Genomic DNA, 12,509 nt, shown 5'->3' on the forward strand with positions numbered 1-12,509 from the left:
GCCTCCAACTACCAAGTTCCACATAATCTACTGTGCAGTTTCGGGACGTTACTCTTTAAAATTATTATTACAGCTATTTGTCAGATTTCAAAATACACAGTAAAATGACGGCATGCGTGCAAAACTATACTGCAACACAAACGAGGCACTTTCAATTATAGTTTTGTTCCTTCATACCTTCGTTAAGCAATACGGTCAAGAGATCAGAAGAAAAAGAAATGATACTACTTTAGGTTTTGTTATAGCAAACAACTGCTACATAGAAATTATAGCCTTCGCTCTGGTGCCACTGCTTTTGCAACATACGTCGCGCGTGATGTTGCTGAAAGCACACGCTGACGCTAGCGCATAAGATTCGCGCTAAGGTGCGCCTGTTCACTGTGAACAGCATTTCTATATGTCAGTAATAAAAAAGACCGTGTAAAGCTCAGGCCACCGCCAGATGTCTTATGCACATGTAGCGAGCGTAGTTCGTGTGCTACACGACAGCATCCCATCCCATCTTCGTGTCCAGAGAAACGCGCCTGCCTGTAGATCTCAAAGAGCGTCGTCATATTGTCAAGCAGCGTCGTCTCTCTCGTCGAGCACGCTGCTGCGCCCACAGCGAGAGAGCATCCGTGCGTTGGTCTGCAGATACGTTGACGCCGGGACCAAGAAAGCTTCTCGCAACGACCGCTTTTACGACACGCCATTCAGACATTAAGTACACCGCTACGTGGTGGTGGCGGCAGCGGCGAGAATATATCTTTGGCGCTGCGGTGAAAGAAACGCATAATCTTTTTTCCGAGGACGCGTAAAAGCGAGGCGATGTCTTGCCATCAAGTCTGCCAGCGCCCTCTCCCCTCCCTTTAGACTGGTCTATTTTACTTCCACCGGTGAAGTGACACTCGTCTTCCTTTGCGTCCGCTCTTCGGTCACCTCGGATATTCTTCGTCTCTACTGGCGTCCTTGTTCCTTCTGTATTGTTGAAAGAATTATTTCGCATTGAATGGCGAATGATGCGCAAAATATACCAGATAAACGCACAATTTCGGCAACGTGTGCGCGTTCTAGCGACGTGTTTCGGCACGTGCTCTCATCTTTCGCAGCAGTGTTGTGAAACCGAAGCTTTTTTTGCGAATCTCACTGGGTTTTTGTTTCGCTAGTGTGGGTGCTGTGTGGCTGTTCTCTATCCGAATAAGCCAACCAATCACAGCGGAGGACGCGCGCGACATCCCCGTTGGGTTCTTTGCACCATGATCAAATTACACTCGCCCCTACGCATGCGCGGCGGCAGCGGTGGTGGCGTTAAAGAAAAAGGAACCCAAAAGCTCGTCTGCACGCATCCGCAGCAGCGGTAGTGCCACTGAATTAGCCTGTCTACAATGCCTCAATAAAGCTTTCCGTGTCACTTTGTGCAGACGTTCAATAAAAAAAAAACTCGTCTTTTTACTAGCATGTACACTCAGACAAAATAATTATGGGGTTTTACGTGCCAAAACTACGATCTGATTATCAGGTACGCCGTAGTGGGGGACTCCAGAAATTTAGACCAACTGGGGTTCTTTAAGGTGCACCTAAATCTAAATACACGGGTGTCTTCGTATTTCGCCCCCATCCAAATGCGGCTGCCATGGCCGGGATTCTATCCCGCCACCTCGTGCTTCGCAGCCCAACACCATAGCCACTAAGCAATCACGGCGGGTGCACTCAGATGAAGCTTCGCTGTATATAGATTCCAGCTCGTTGGATCTGCTGCATTTTTTTTGTTGCAAGTCTCCGTGGCATACAGCTGTTATGATATTCAGCTCTGGGTCACCTATCCACTTGCGCTGAAGTATACCCACAATCATACATGGATATGTGCAGTGTCGTGCGGCATCGCACAATTATATGGCAAACGAGAGAAATAAAGGAACAGATATAATCCAGACGATTATTTGAAGAAGGGTGCAAATAGTGCTATGACGTTTTAAGCATTCGTGAGAAGAGCGCACGCTGCGACCTTCGGATATCCCACGAGACGGCCAAGTTCCTCGAGCCAGTTCGTAGCTTGTATCAGAGCAATAATATTAAAAATAAAGAAATGATCACCAAAATCAGACAAGTCGCGCGGAGTGCGTTCGCATCGAAATGGTGCTTTCTCAGAAGCCAACGTAGAAAGGTACGCATTCGAAAGCTGCGGAGACAGACGAGTTGCTCAGACGTCCGACAAAGTTTGCGAGCACTAACGGCATGTAGCCTCCGTTTCAACTTCTTCATCTCTTATACGAGGACATGAACATCGCCTTAAGTGTTTGTAATGCAAAGGGCGCCGTGTTTGCACTCCGGTGAGCAGCAGAATTGTCTTCTCGCACAAAAAGTATATCCCTCTCCGTGAGCAACATTACACTGAAACTTGCGCTGAGACGATTTTCGTAGTCGCCTTCTTTACCAGTTTCTTGCTGCGAAAAAGCCGCGACTGTATTTCTTGAAGCAGCCCAAAATCTAATTGTAACCCGACGGCAATTCGAACTGCATTTCTTCCCAAGACCCCATTCGGAACTCTTGGGATCCCTGAGGAAAAGCAGCGGTGATCGATTTCCAAAGCAGTCTCTCAAGAACGTAGTCGTCAGTTCTTTTTTCTTTTGGTGTTTTCCCTTCGCAGAGATCCTTGGTGAGCAAAATCTCCCGTTACCAAAAACGCTGGAAAGTAGAGAACCATAGTGTTTGCCCCCGAGCTAGTTCCTGAATTTTAGGTAATGTCATCCAGTTATTCGAAGAAAAAGAAACGTAATAATGAACCATGCACTTCCATTTTATTCCATCATATTACATAAATTTTCATGCGCCTTTTCTGTGGTGGCTTTGAAAAGGGACAGTTGTTTTGTGTGTTTTTGGCTACTTCATCCAACCCATCCCAGACCATACTTCGCCGCAGGTCTGCATATCTACAGTTCCTTCGCTTAAAAGAAGCTTGGCAAAGACTGGGCCAATTGTTAGCCGCCCGTATGAGCACCAAGATGTCCATAAGCCAGTTATCGGGCACTTCAAAAGGCTAACTAAATGTAACCGAAGCTGGGAATCGCATAACCGTCGCCGAACGTAAATTTATTTGCTCGGAAAGTTCAAAAACACTATTAGGCTCCATTCCACCCAACTGTAGAGCATCGCTGGTCTTACAGGGCCTCGCTTATTTTCTGCATACTCCGCTTGTCACCAGCAACTTCATAACAGAAGATATTGCGAAGTACACGTGAAATAGGTTGCCACGTAAATCTTGCCTCAAACTTTTTCCCTAACAGGTGAATGTGAAACAAATGGCAATATTGCTTCACAAATCTAGTTCCACTAGGCACATTTCTCTTGAAGTCTATTCCACATTCTTTTGGCTTCCACCGCTCGGAGATGACAATTTTTAGCTCGTGTTTCGTGAACTCCCAGCCCACTGGTCAGGTCAGACGGTAGAGCAATCATCTTGGCAAGGCAGGGGTTGTTGGTTCATTTTACACGCGACAAGCAACTATGTCACAACTAAACGAGCATTGCTTTTCAAGAACTCGTACGAACGCATTTGTGGAAATGCGACACAATCGTTTCAACAACTTTCCCTTTCTGCGATCCGTTTAAAGCTTGATGACAAAAAAAATGGTTTCCTAGCGCTACTGCTTCTTGTAGCTGAAAATGTAAACTTAAAACTTCGAAGCTTACTGCAGAATTTCTTGAATAGGACAATGCACATTAGACACCCTCCTGGATCCAACAATATTGTTAGAGGGCCCCCAACAATATTGGGAATAGTGCCGCGTGGCAACTTTATCTCACATTAAGCATTCTGTAGTTTGATAACTGACTCTTGCAAGAGACCCACAAGGAAATAATAATAAATATTCATAACTTGTTCTTATACATTCCCGTAAGTACAGCTGACCTAAAGCGGTCAGCTGCAATTACAGTACATGCTTCCCTCGAGCACACTGGACGTGCTATGCTCTAGGCTTCTGTAGTGACAACAGACATTCCAAAATATAGTGATTTTAAAAATTTCTAGAAAATTATAGTTTCTTTAAGATATATTACTGCGTGCATTTAGGAGTTCATTCCAGGGCCGCTAACGAATGAAGTGGGATACACTGCATTTATTTGCCCCAAAAGGCGGAAACAAACGCGAAGAGATCAGGCGATGAACGATGAATCCACTCGTTTACAAGTATACGTCGGTTCTTCAACAGCCGAGCATTGGACTACAAGGACAATATCTTGAACAAAGGCCTTTTAAACGAAGTTTTTGTATTGAAGTGCTCTGTTTCTGCGACTGACCGACAACGACGGACAACCTCACGATAGTCTGAAGGTATAAGATACAAGGCAGAAACAAGAACAGGAGTGCTATAACGCAAGGCTACTCCAAACTTTTGTATTCAAATTCTGCAACCAGCCCTCCGCGATTGATCGAAAACGTTTTTGGACCACCCTCACTTCTCCGGTCTGTCAGGTGACATGATGACGACTTCGATAGCTCCCCATCTGATATGGGGTGTATACACTGATTATGCATGATTAGACCGAACAAAAGAAAAATAGCTATTTCTTATTGGACGCCTTTTCGCCATTACCCACGGCTATTGGTCCAAAGCTTTCAGGCTGCAGCCATTGCACATACCTGTCACGCGACGCCGCAAAACCACGAAAACTCACCGCGGCAAAATAACGTGTACACGTTAAAGATGCATTAATATACTGATCAAAACGGAACTTTTTTCTGAATAGCCCCGGGCTTCCCCGTTTCGAAAGGAATAAAAGATGGCTGCTGCCGATCTCTCAGCCACTGTCTACTCGCACCTGCGAGAGAGCTTGGGTTTATTTGCGTATAATAAAACTTTCTGCGGTTTATGACCTCGCTCTGCCGACTCTCCTTTTTTGAGATTCCCTTTTAACGGCATTCTTAACCTTCCGTTGCACGCTGCCGCTATTTTCGACCAGCCGCTGCAAGCTAAGTAAGGGAAAGCGGATAAATCGCAGACCCCCGCACCACCCTCTTCATTCCGTTCTCTAGTTTCAGTGCGCCCGCTCGGCCCCATCGAAACTTTCTGCTTCTGGCCTCCTGGCAGCCATCGGCAAACGAAAAACTGCTTAATCTAGGCAGTGTTATTCGTTTTGAAAGCAAAGAGAAGTAACCTCCTATAAACTAAGAGGGCGCTTGATTGAGCTGTTGAGGCAACGCTGCTGGTCACCGCCTGATGCTTGCGCCGGTGGTTACGCAAATTTGACGTCACGAGATTGGAATTAAAGCACATTGGAATAGTTTTACGCCATAGAGCCCCAAAGGAGCTTAAGAAAGGAACAGGAACAAAACTCTGTTATAAACATAGAAATTAATATGCATCCAGAATTATTATACAGGCTGATACGCTCAGTCCGTTCCCCAGTGGTAGTTTACCTGATGCTGATTTTATATAATTTTTTTATTATCTTCTAGTGTTCTTATGTGTAATTTCCTATTCCTTCATTACCGTTTTATGCATTAGCATTGCTTGCGCGCAAGTCCGGTTTGTTGAAGCTATATTGGATTTTGCCCGTTATATTTAGTAACACATGCACGGCAATCTTTTCTTTCACTTTATTTTTACCGCGAAGCTGCCTACGGCTACGATCCCGGGATTTCTTCTTGACGGAGCGCCGATAGAAAACAATGTGGGCCTATCCAGGAAGCAGTGCATGGCCGAGCAATGGTCATACCTCCGTAAGGCAGACGCTACTAAGACTCAGCAGAGGGAAAAGATTGGTGCATACATTGTTGGGGATCACGCATACAACATACAACACAGTACACGTTTCAATAAAAAACAAGCTCAAAACAAGCATTCGAACCGCATATTTGATGATAAGGTGGTCCTGATAACAATGGGAAGCACGTAGCATTCCCCGCATACGTTTTCCAGTGAGGATTACAGTTGGGCAGGCTGCAGGGGTGACGGCAGCTCGTGACATCGGGAGTGACTTAAATAACCAGCCTAGCAACTTATTTCAATGTTGTTGCAGCACCGATATGAGCAGCGACATGCTGTCAAAATTATCATTACGCCCATTACTATCATTGCTCTAGAACAGCATTATTGCCAGTACTCTAACAAAATGAATCATTTGATATTCCCCTCAATAGTTGTAATGGGGGTATTTAACAGCTTCCCTGGACGTCCACTTTCGTAGGGCCGCGATTGCGAGTAAATTTTCATTCTCCTGAACATGATCTATCTGAATTTCGACATGCCGCTCAGCAGTCTTTCTTGTTTCACTGGAATCATTATTGTGATGAGTATTATTTCGCCACGTCAGACGTTTTGAGCCTGCCTGGCTATCTATCTATCTATCTATCTATCTATCTATCTATCTATCTATCTATCTATCTATCTATCTATCTATCTATCTATCTATCTATCTATCTATCTATCTATCTATCTATCTATCTATCTATCTATCTATCTATCTATCTATATATATATATATATATATTGTTAAGGTTTAACCTCTCTTCTTCATTACCACGCTTGTTGATGTGGATCGCCACACACTATCAATCGGCTCCCTTGACTCCCACGAGGATATGGCAGCACATTCGGTGAAGCCGTTTCAACTTTTTTAATAGGTCCTTGGCAGTATATTGTCTGAAGAAATCTTTGCTGCCTCGCTGTACTGATGACATAGTAAAGTCCTGTAAAGGGAGTTTTGGAATCAAGTCCCTTTTGGACCAGAATCCATAAATCTGCTTCCATCTCCGGGATTTTTGTGCAGAGTCTGCGCTCAAAATTCGTTTTCATTGTCGCTTTATATAGGATAGGATAGGAAAAACTTTTTTAAATGCCGGCAACCAATGGTTTAATGCGTCGCGACGCAGGCCAAGCATCGACCTGTGGTTATGCCCTACTCTGCACTACCCTAGTTCGGCCCGTTTGTGGTGTGTCGTGAGGCTTGTGCTATTCGAGCGCACCCCGGGCCTGCTAGGCGGCCCATAGTTGAGTGTCCTTGTCTATAGACTGCATGCACTGCGCCTTTTGTCGCTGATGAGAAGTTTTGGGATGGTCCTTTACACCAACTTCTTTCATTAAGCCCACTTTTTGTTGCGATGGCATTCATGAGCCCGTGCGAAATGCCGCAAAATGTGGGCTGGATCCCAGGCCGGCTGTATATGATCTGTTGTGATGCGCAACGGCTCCTTTTAAGGCGCATTTCCAGCCGCCTTAGAGTTCGGGATATAATCGTATGTACATCTTCAAGTTACTTATCAGATCTGCAAGAGAATTCGCTTGCAGATGGTAAGGTGTTGGGAAACGAAGGGTGATATTTCTTTTCTCAGCCCAAAGTCACAGTTTGTCGCTTTTATAGGCTGGGCCATTGTCAGCGACAACGATTCGCACGTTCTTGAAGAATTCTTGTTGCAGCAATGATATCACACAATTTGCGTCCTTCTTTCCAGCTTTGGCGGCGGCCAAACGCGTGCACTCATCTTCGGTGACAAGGAATGCTTGCGTGGTCCTAGCTCCCTGCCCGTTATTTTTGATTTCAGCACAATTAAGACAAACAATCTCGAAAGGAATATCGGAATACTCTGGCAAGACCATCCCGCTTATCTAGACTTCTACTTGGCTTAACGAGCTGACGCTGATGACTAGTTTTTACAGTATTTATGATTTCTTCTTTCAATGTTTTTCCGAGTGAAACACTGCGATATTTTGTGGAATGTCTTCCAAAATTCGCCATGCCCTCCTAACTCTGGACTTGTGTGGTAAAACTTCAGGACTGTCGAGACTTTGGTCTCCGAAAAGAACAATTTGCCTTTCTTTACTTCCATCTCCTTTGTACCTCCGAAAACTGTAATAGGTTTACATGTCTATAGTTGGGGTTTCATCCGGCACGTGGAATCGAGATAGCGCATCCGCATCTTGGCGTTTCTTTTCATCCGATGTATGACGTCAAAGCTAAATTGTCTTTCGCTAACGCACCCTGTTATTCTGCCCTTCCACTGCGATAGCTTTAACGGGTACATAAACCCCTGGTTGTCTGTGAACAACTTGAAGTGGTTTCCTTCCGAGTAGCTTCCAAAGTAACTCAAGGCTAACACCACCGCCAGTGCCTCCTTCTCCGTTGTTGCATAATTTTCTTGTTTCTTCGCAAAAGTGAAAGCGCAGTAACCTATTACGCTCAGTCCCATTCCTCGGTGTTTTGAAGCATCACACTGGTAGAGTATGACAGCTACTTCATAATGAGATGCGTTGGTATAGACATAAAAGGGCAGCTTGAAGTAGGGGAGCAGTAATACAGGCTCCGACGAAATTATGCGTACAGGCTCGGTGTAACTATTCTCACATTATTCTGACCACGGAAATGGCACGCCCTTTTCGACCAGTGTGGTGAGAGATTTTGTCTTTCTGGCGCAGTCTCTTATGATTGCACGGAAATGGCCCGCCAGTCCCCAAAACAGCCGGAGGGAATGAATATCATACGGTTTCGCCATTTTCTTGGTGCATTGAACACTTTCTTGCTTGGTGCTTTTCATTTTACCGTCAAACACCCTTCCGAGGAAGGCCACCCTATTGCAAAAAAACTAAATTTTCTTCATGTTAATCTGACGTCGTGCAGTGCTTAGTGCCTGAAGTACTTCACACAAATGCTCCTCGTGGTTTTCCTTTGTCCTAGAGTAGACAATGACATCATATACATATACACTGTAAAGTTTTCCAATGAATTTGCTCACTGTTTCGTTCATTATCTTTTGGAACCACGACCCAGAATTCTTCCAGGCAAGTGGTAACCGATTATACTCGTAGATGTTGAACGGTGTGACAAACGTCGCAAACCTTCTTGTTCCTTCGAAGGCGAAGTTCACCACTCATACGACAAGCACTTCCACGTTAAATGTCCGACCTTGGAACTCAAGATCTGCTGTTGTCCATTTATGGTAAACCCTAGATGAACCATAGTAGCTACACACACGAATAAGCTTCCCGGAAATGATGCTGGTTGAGTCCACTAGTTTCATTAACTAGGCTCACGGAAGCACCAGTGTCAATCAATGCTGACATGGTTCGGTTGTTTACAAGCATCGCACCGCCAGAACGCCTCATTCAAGGAGCGCCATTTCTTCAGCACATTGGTGAGATTATGTGATGCTCTGACCATTGGAGGTATGGCTGGTTATGAAGTACCGAGCCTGCAGTGTATTTGTCACTTGGTCTAGGGTTGTGACCTTTGTCTTTTTTGATGACACATTAAAATCTGGAGTCATAACGTAAGCCATTGATTGAAGCCGTTGGTCCATTGTGCTTAGTGACCTAGCTAGAACTTGTTTCTGACACTCTCTTGTCATACCCTGTACAATGAGCTCGATAACAGACGATTCTGGAAGTTTTGGCTGGGTTTTACAAATTAAATTCTACTTTTGCAACACATATTCTTGAATGTTCGTTGCTTTTTGTATGTGGAATATAGCGTTATTCCAAAATTCCACGCGATTCTTTTTGAATCCTCGAGAGAAACTGTCCTTCCATTCGTTCCACGATTTATTCAACTATAAACTTAACCGAACGTTCTACCATTTCTGCGCGTTGCCACACGGAAATACCAGCATGTTCTGTATGCGATCCTCGTCAGTCAACCATTGGTTCCTGAAGCACGCGTGCTGATAAAACTGAAGCCAGGCATGTACACCAGTCGAATTTTCATCAAATAACATCGGTTTTAAGAAAGGATGTGATCTCTTGCTTCCAGATCTTGATAGCCTATCAGGAAGATATACCAGCTGCTGCTGTTGCTTAATCTGGCATTTCTGATGGTCAAGCAATGCATTCGTAATAGTTATGTCCCTGTTTGGCGGCGTTACAGACGGCTGAGTTTCACGAGTTCAGATGAGTCCTTTAAAATAAATTTCAGATTGGTCTTGTTTATTGCCGGCAGGAACTGTACCTTTAGTGACGGGGTCGTCAGCCGTAAATCCAGAGGCACTTGGAACGTTCCATACAGACGTGGTAACGTCCTCCAGTAGCCCGACATGTTGTTCGTCACTTGCTTGGTAGCCTTCGATGGTAGTTTGTTCCTCGTTGAACGCGACGTTCATCTTCTTCTCCACAGGTTCATGTTTTTACCGCGACGCCAACGTAAAGATTTCACTAGGGTACTGTAGGTAGAACACATTTGATGATGATGATTATCATTATGATGAGCCTCTGTCATGGCTCCCACTCACTATGCGAGATAGGCCGAAAATCTGGCGGCCGCAGGTACCTAAGGGAAATTCTTATTTGAAGACGATAAACGCAAAGTAAAAGTAGTACGAAGAAAAGGAGATGATGCAATAACTAGACTAGTATACGAGTGAGCAGTTAGACTAACTTAAAGGTGAATGTTAAAATAGGGTACAATGAAGCTGAAATTAATGCTAATAAAGAATTTAGAGAGAGAAATTTCGGTGAAATGAATGCAGATTTGATATCTAGAACAAAAAAATCACAATTAGTAGGGCAACCGTTCTGTTTCGGTTAAAAAATTGAATACAGCAAAACAAACGTTTCTGTGACTATAGCCTAGTGTCGAGGCTTCAAAATGTAATGATACTGCTATACTTAACCACAATCCAATTTTGCAGAGTTACGCATCCAGTTATATCTTGCTCTGGCGTGAATATCGTCTGCATGACAAAAAGTATTGATTCAGTTTCTATGCAGTTGTGGCATAGAGGGGACATCGTCAGACCAGCTCTATGTAAATAGAAATTCAATGGCGGGAAGCGAGAGTGTAGTCTGGTGTATGTAACTTCCATATGCCGAGAAAGACACCACGGTTTATTCCAGCAAAAACCGAGAAGCTGACAGGCTGGAGGTGGTATCAGTGATGATTTACCTACTTCGTTCTGCAAACAAAAAAAAAATTTTTCTGTACCTTGTTCACCGAACGCACGCTTGACAGCAGCACAATACCACTGCGCAAGCGCTCCGTGACATGTTTCTCTTTTTTTTTCATATTTCGCAGGATTTCTTTGCAACCTGGAAAAAGGGACTACGTGAGATGTATCGTAAAGGAAACAACTCGATCGTTGGCACCCGCCTTGGTTGCTCAGTGGCTATGGTGTTGGGCTGCTGAGCACAAGGTCGCGGGATCGAATCCCGGCCACGGTGGCCGCATTTCGATGGGGGCGAAATGCGAAAACACCCGTGTGCTTAGATTTAGGTGCACGTTAAAGAACCCCAGGTGGTCAAAATTTCCGGAGTCCTCCACTACGGCGTGCCTCATAATCAGAAAGTGGTTTTGGCACGTAAAACCCCAAATATTATTATTATTATTCGATCGTTGGTTTCTGAAGGTGCTCTACAAACCTGGCTCTCATATTTGGGGTCTTAAGACAATAATTAAAAACTTAGGTCATTAAACTTAATTAGTGAGTTATGGGGACAACAAAACATTGTCTGATTTACTATAGACTATTGCGAATAGTCTGCGTTCGGTTCAATTCGCTTGCGATGGGCGTTTCATTTTTAAATGCTTGGCTGAAATTACGTGGGACGCCCTGTATATATAAGCGGCCATGCCTCGATTTCAGACGGGCGGACTGTTCCCGCGAGTGTAACAATCGCCGATTCCGTAGGTGACTTCTTGTTCTCAATAATTCGGCTACATCGGTATAGAGAAACAGCACCCGTGACTGAAAACACGTCTAATACTTCTGAGGGGTCGAGGACCGCGTGTGCCCCGCGAACTAAGCCTTTCCAGCAAGCAAGGTGTGCTGGAATAAACAAGCTCACCGGATTCGATGCAAACTCGGAACAGTTGAGGAGGTCTCCAACGCACTCCTGTTCTGACGAACAGCACAGAATACCACCGCGACCAAATTTATGGAACTCAGTGGCCTTCCGAAGCTCCACCTGAATACTTTTCGGGTTCTTTATCTGTAGGGCTCCCCCATTAGTAGGAACTAGGGCCGTAGGGACATTATTGACGCCACTGCGTAAAAATGTGTCTATCGGCCACTCTCGGGCGAGGATAGAAGCTAGCCAAGGGGAATGCCCTTGACCGGGAAAAGAAAGAGACATGAGGTATACACGACAAACAATATACAAGTCAAAAGAACAACGAAAATGCGAAACTAACAGTATAATACCGCCGCCCTATACTTGATCACACCGCCCAGGGGCCAGGCGACTGAGAAGAACGCTTTGGCTGGAGATTTATTGACATTATTGACCCATTTATTGACACGTTCTTCCTTCTAACCTCGTCTTCCTCTTTTGTTCATTACCAGGCTGGTGATGTTACAGCGGCTCATTCACTGTCGGTATGCATATCACTCACTTCATCTTCAGAAACTACTGTAGCCAATATATTTAAATCATTAATCCCCCCAAACCTAAGCCTGGTGCGTTTGATATGGGATCCAGGCCATCATGGTATATTCTTAAATGAAATAGCATACACACTTGCGCGGATGTCTCTTGATGGACCGGCTATCTACGTTATGCCTACTTCGGCTTATGCCACTGCGGCTAGGATTAGAAACTTTCTTT

General features: G+C 44.7%; 1 protein-coding gene across 1 annotated transcript in view; it reads right to left on the reverse strand.

Annotated features, from left to right (window-relative positions):
* LOC142570341 (synaptogenesis protein syg-2-like) overlaps positions 1-12,509 on the reverse strand; it is a 125,510-nt gene that overhangs the window by 38,823 nt on the left and 74,178 nt on the right. The window lies entirely within an intron of this gene.

Source organism: Dermacentor variabilis, chromosome 2, assembly GCF_050947875.1.
Source record: "Dermacentor variabilis isolate Ectoservices chromosome 2, ASM5094787v1, whole genome shotgun sequence".
In the NCBI taxonomy this organism is placed as follows: Eukaryota; Metazoa; Arthropoda; class Arachnida; order Ixodida; family Ixodidae; genus Dermacentor; species Dermacentor variabilis.